This window comes from Gossypium arboreum, chromosome 9 (genome assembly GCF_025698485.1).
Source record: "Gossypium arboreum isolate Shixiya-1 chromosome 9, ASM2569848v2, whole genome shotgun sequence".
NCBI lineage: Eukaryota > Viridiplantae > Streptophyta > Magnoliopsida > Malvales > Malvaceae > Gossypium > Gossypium arboreum.
Genome location: NC_069078.1, coordinates 71,234,919 through 71,242,129, shown reverse-complemented (window position 1 = coordinate 71,242,129; position 7,211 = coordinate 71,234,919).

The window sequence follows — 7,211 nt, the reverse complement described above, 5'->3', positions numbered from 1 at the left end:
TTTAAGTAATGATCAATATTAATACTATTTTGATAAAATTAGTTATAACTTTTAAAGACATTTAAAATTATTATATATCAAAATCAAATATTATTAATATAAAAAATAGTAATTTGAATATAGTAATTTTTAAGATTCATCATACGTGGCGTTGTTACACCTAGGGAGCATCCATTATATCTTACATTCGATATAAGGCAACCCGTCAGGTTTCCAACCTATATACTTTGAATCTTTAAAATATTTAAAAAAAGGTTGGAGAGAAGGTCACTATTGTTGTAATTTTAATGGACAAGCAAGCTACATGGTAATAAATATTCAATAGTAAAGGAGCTCGATAGAACTTTTTCAAGTCTTTTGAATTTTTAAGATTCATCATACGTGGCGTTGTTACACCTAGGGAGGATCCATTATATCTTACATCTCGATATAAGGCAACCCGTCAGGTTTCCAACCTTTATACTTTGAATCTTTAAAATATTTAAAATAAGGTTGGAGAGAAGGTCAGCTATTGTTTTAATTTTAATGGACAAGCAAGCTACATGGTAATAAATATTCAATAGTAAATGAGCTCGATAGAACTTTTTTCAAGTCTTTTTGAATTTTTTAAGATTCATCATACGTGGCGTTGTTACACCTAGGGAGGATCCATTATATCTTACAGCTCGATATAAGGCAACCCGTCAAGTTTCCAACCTTTATACTTTGAATCTTTAAAATATTTAAAATAAGGTTGGAGAGAAGGTCAGCTATTGTTTTAATTGCTTATAACTGCAGTTACTATAACAAAGTAATATTTTATAGACTAAGGCTCCACAATGATCACAATCAATTATATAATTATTCAATGCTCCGCAAATTATAACACAAAACAAACAACAGTATAAATCATACCAAGTATGGAGAGAGACCTACCTTACCAGATATTTCCAAATTTGTCCTCCATATAAATTAATTAGAGCTATAATTTCTCTTCCAAAAAAAAAAAATACCAGCTGCTATCATGAATATTTAAATACTTGTGCACATAACGAGATGAATTATTCAATTACATAATTAAAACTTTACTAACTTATACAATGCTCAAACTTAACACATTATATAATTATTCAATTATATTACATATACACAATTATATTAATTCAATATGACAAACAAATGTATGTATTTATTTCTTTTAAACATGTACAATTGAAATAAATCAAAATTTTATACATACATATGAACCGCAATTTAAGTTTCATTTATATAATAACACCAAATGAAAATTTATGTATCAAATTATAAGTTTGATCAATATTTATGTATAAATTTAATATTTATTCCTATAAATATTAAAATATTCACTTATTCATATAATTAACACATTTTCAAAAAAGATTTTATTGAGGTGAGCTGAAACGGGATTAGCACAGATCAGAAAAAAGAAGAGACCAAGAATTTACTTAATGAAACTTACTTTGCCAAATTTGATTAGTTGAGGTACAATCTTGAGCACAGTGGACGATGGGATAGCAAATCCTACACCGGTGATGTACAGAAATGCAAATAACTAAATCGAATGCATCTATTTTACTTGGACTCGGTGTGACAAGATGGATATATGTCCGACACGGTATGTTAAATTTGTTCTAAGTTTTTCCATATATTTGGACGATCATCATCCCGAGCAATCGTGCGGATACATGTTAAACACAAGTGCCACACTTTGGTACTTCATGAAAAATGAAATGTCGAGCAAACATAAGAAGGCATTACATAGGAAGTCATTAGCTATCATAACTATTATTATTCTTTGGCCAAGGAAACATCTAACTCAAATATCTTCTCATCAATATAGAAAATTTTTTGTTTAAGATTACGGTAAAAAGAGTAAATAACATGTCTGTGTGAATATAGCCGTATTAATTCCAATTAGATTCCCTTTCGAATCTAACAGAGTACCTCCACTATAACAAAGAAAGAAAGCCAAGAAGTAGCAGCAATAAAAAACTTGTTCAAAGACATTAACTTTAAAGTTTCAAGACAGATACAGAAGATTAGACAAATCATTTGGAGAACCTGTTTCCCGGATTGATGGCTGCATCTGTTTCAATTCCACCCCCGATCAAAAAATTGAAACATGAATATAGTTAAAATACATACAATTCAAACCTCAAATATGAGCTAAAAAGAAGAAGCATACAAGTCCAACATAATCAGATGTCATTGTTGAAATTATCAAACCAAAAAGCAAGGAAATGTAGGAACCACACAAAAGAAGAGCTAATTTGTGAATACAGAGCTTACAACATATTAAGAAAATTTTGCAACCAAAATGTAATATTAGCCAGACATGATACATTTCATAAACATAATTTTCGAAGTCCACAAATCCTAATTATCCATACAAGTAACATGACCTCCAAGCATCACTGTTTATTTGATTTTCGTTCAGATGCAAGTAGATAAACTTACTGCTAGCAGTTATAAAACTGAGATGAACACTAATATTTTAGTTACATAGTTCAGAACCCTAAATCACATTTCAAAATTTCAAAAACCCAAACAACCCTAAAACCCCGAAAAGAGAGAGAAGCACAACAATCTAAGATTACCAATGTCAGCATGCTAAAGTCTAGGGTTCAAAAGAACAAGTAAATGAGAGTACCTTTATTTGATGGACTCGCCAAAGGTAGCCTTCAATCGGGTTTGATTTCAAAATGAAATCCTTTAATCTTTCTGCTTGCTGCAAAAATAAAACAGAAGTGAAATCAAAATGGAAATGAAATCGAAAATAAACTGTTTGCTTACTGCAATGAAATCGAAATTATAATAACCATATTTAACCCAGTGACAACAGATTGAAACAAACACGAAATTATAATAACCTGTCCATCGAAAAGAGAGAGGGAGACGGCAAATGGGTTTGATTTGGGGAATTTTGGGGTTTAGGGGAAACTTTGATTTGGAGGAAAATGAGGGTTTCGGGTTTGCAATGGGGTGAAATGGCTGAAACAAAAACGGCGACATTTTGTTAAACGTAATGACGTCAGTAAATTGCAAAGGAAATAACGTAGTTTTAATTAAAATTTTAGTGGCGTTTTTAAAAAAGCGCCGCTAAAAATAGAGAATTAGTGGCGCTTTAAAAAAAAAAAGCGACGCTAAAAATAGGGAATTAGCGGCGCTTTTTTAAAAACACCACTAATTCTCTATTTTTAGCGGCTTTTTGAAAACGCCGCTAATTCCCTTGGAGACATTGAATGACGTCGTTTATGCTAAAGTGAATTTTTTTGTGGCATTTTTGTCAAAAACGCCACTAATGCATTAGATAGTAATAAATTTTAATAGTTAATTAATTATTATTTAATTATTTTAATATTTAAATTTAAGGTAAAATCAATTTAAAATAATTTCTAATAATTATTTAAAACATGAAATGAATTGAGATAAAAAAATTATATTTTCAAAATCATTTTTGATAAAATGAACAACAATGAAACAAAATGCAAAATTTTAAAACATTAGGTTTTTATAAAAAAAAAAGAGTTGTCATTGATATTTTTAACTAGGTGTGAGCAATACTTATTAAAAATTTCTTTTAAGAGATTATTATTATTTGCATCTTAAAATTAAAGTAAGCCAAGTTTAATTTAGAGTCGATTGCATGCCAAGAAAGTTATTAAACACATATTATTTTTAGATTTTGAAATTATAATAAATTCAAATTCAATATTTAATCATGATGCATTAAATTTGAGAATTTCATTAACATTTCAGTATTCAATAATTTTAAGAACCACTTCATCAAATTTTGTAAATACTAAACCTTGCGTAATTATATGGGAATATAAACATATATACATCATAAATATATGTATAAACATGAGATCAAGTAGTTAATTAAACCACACTCCGAGCACTCCAAATTAAAACCTAGATTCAACCAGAACATCATTTAATCAACTAATAAACCTTAAACCCTAATAACCCTAGCTAAGCCTTAAAGCCTTAAACACTATAAAATATACCGGCCTAAGCCCTATGTACACTTTAATACACCAAACCCAAAATAACAAACTAATTTAAAACACTATACCCCAAACCCAAAATAACAAACCCCAAACCATGCATAAGCTTACTGCCATTGAACCCTAAACTATAAACTTAATATATATATATACTACGTACCATTTCAACCCTAAACCATAGGCTTCAAACTTAAATATTAAACACTAAACCCCAAAATAAATTTAATCAACTACTTCCACAATTTATTAATATAAACATAAGCTTTTACATTATCTATGTATATACACACATAAACATCCATATGAATTTTTTAGGGGTTTAGAGTTTTAGAATTTATGTTTTTATAGTTTAGTTATTAATTTGTAACTTTTAATAATTAAGTAATTAAATAAAACTTTCTCATAGCTAAGTGAATTAGTTTATATTAAATCGAATTAAAAAAAAGAAAATAATATGAAAATTAAATCAGATCAAATCGAAACAACTATCGACGGTTGTCATAGATAAAAATTTTTGCGGCGTTTGGTCCTAAAAACGCCGCTATTGATTAGTTTTAGTGGCGTTTTAACAAAAACGCCTCTATTTCTCTATTTTTAGTGGTGTTTTACATAAAAACGCCGCTATTTTCCCTGTTTTTACTGGCGTTTGGACAAAAACGCCACTATTTCTATGCTTTTTAGTGGAGTTTGGACAAAAACGCCGCTATTTCTCTACTTTTTAGTGGCGTTTTGGATTAAAACGCCGCTATTGATAACTTTTAGTGGCGTTTAGGACAAAAACGTCGCTATTTCCCAAGTTTTTAGTGGCGTTTACGTGAAAACGACGCTATTGATCAGTTTTTAGTGGCGTTTTAGATAAAACCGCCGCTATTGATATGTTTTTAGTGGCATTTTTGATAAAACCGCCGCTATTGATATGTTTTTAGTGGCGTTTTAGACAAAAACGCTTCTATTTCTCATTTTTTTGCGGCGTTTACATATTTACGGCGTTTTTTGTTAAAATGCCATTAAAAACGCCGCTAAAAGTCCATTTTCTTGTAGTGAATATTACATTTCCAATATTTAGATCTTAGGATTAAATATTAATAAAATAAATATTTTTTAACACATTTTGTAAATGTTGTGACCCAATAGGCCGACATGGGCCTTAGATAGTACTAAATGTCTAATTGAGTGTGTAGGATGAAGATATAAAGACCTAATTGACATGGAAGTAAGAGACGAGTGATGCACAAGCTTTCCGAGACATCAAAGCACAAAACGAATGCCACAATGCAGGATTTGTGTGTCGTGTCGTGCTATGCAAGATCCGTGGTGCGACACAAGTCGACGTGCTGCCTAGGTATGCTGAGGCTATTTTCGTCTGTGAAATCAACTTTACACGAATTTAAAATGGTGGACTAAAATAACTTTGGCATACTTGGCTTGTGTACACAGACATGCATAGGCCATGGCACAACATAGGCTTTTCGAAGCAATGACACCTGATGTTAAAGTGTCGTGTTACGCCACACACAAGCTATGGCACGACATGTCTGTGTTTTCAGCCAAAATTGGGCCGTTTTAGGAAGAAAGCCCGTCGAAATTCTATTTATAGTCACCAGTTTTAGGCATAAAAATACACATCTAAAACACCTCAAAAGAGAGAAACTCTCTCATTGAGCCGCCGCATATTCTCCCCGCAGTCGAGCTTCGATTTTTCGCATTCCCAACCTCCAATCCACATTAGTAGGTGTTCTTCTTCTCTTTTCATTTCAGTTTTCATCCTTTATTTTGTTACATTCCATATAGATCGAGAGTTGAATTCCATCACAACTACCCAAGGTATCGTGTTCAAAACTCGATCTTTATCATTTTTATTGTTTGGGTTTGTCATTAGTTTACTTTAATTCAAAAATGGCACCACGAAAACAACAACATTCCGCTCAGGCACTAAGCAATCCTGATGCCAATTGCTTCCATAATACGAAAGTCGAGCGGTTTTTCCTTCAGATGAGTGAACGTTCATTTATTCAGAAGCGTGGGTTTGATCCCACCATGTCTGCTACTGACAAGATATGAGATCTAGTCTGATCCCACCATTAGGATACATTTTGCACAACCTTAACCGAACAAATAGTTGAGGCTATCGTCGATGAATTTTATGCCTCCCTAAAAGATAAAGAAAGTCGCAAGGAAAGAGGTGAGGCGATCACCCGTATGACTGTCTTGGGCATCGGAGCGGATGACTCCTAGAAGATAGAGACATAGATGTGATTGACTAGACTGACAGTACATCGGACATGACCTAAGCAGAATAGATCTTAAATCTGTTTATGGATTTATTCACTTGTGATGTTCATAGTGTGGCATACTTAAATCCTGAGTGGATGATGGACTATGTATACGTAACTCGTACACTTTGATGTAAGTAAAAACCTAAGTTCAAATAGATAAGGAATCAAAAGGTAATGCGTTGGGCGTACGACTTCTATAGTATGTCATTCACAACAGTGGAATTCATAGCCCAAAACATGGGTAAATGATATCATCTCAGTCCGTTTTTGTGAGAGATGACTTGATCACTATTTGATAGTGATTGAATTTTCATGAAAGAAGATTTAATTGTTACTGTGAGATAAAATAGAATCATATTGGAAAAATGGATATTATCCTAAAAAGATTAAGGATATCCTATGAGGGTAACATACTAATGACAATGTCATTGGACGAGTGCTGAGTAGTTTTCATAATAGTATGTCATTGAGGAGAGTTTAGTCACGATACTATAGTGGAATGACTTCATGACTAAATGAGTTTATAATTAATAGGCAAAAACAAGAACTTAATTATAAATAATTTGATCTTCAACTACATATATCCAATTGGTCCCTCCACTAGCTCGTTGAAACAAAAAATGAATTGCGTGTTTAAATAAAAATGAACAGAATGAATCGAAGAGAAATGGAAAACATTTAGGAATCGTTATGGTTTTCTCCAAAATGGAGAAACGAAATTATTTGGAAATGAATATAGGTTTCCAAAAATGGAAATGAAAATAAAAATAGAAATTTGCAATCATATATAATGATGGAAGAATGAGTTTATATTTTTGGACTGTTTTGAAGCTCAAATTAAAATAAAAATAAATCATTCGGTCATAGTGAACATATTGAGTTGTGACATATTAAATGAATTTTCTCAAAATTTTATCGGGGAAAA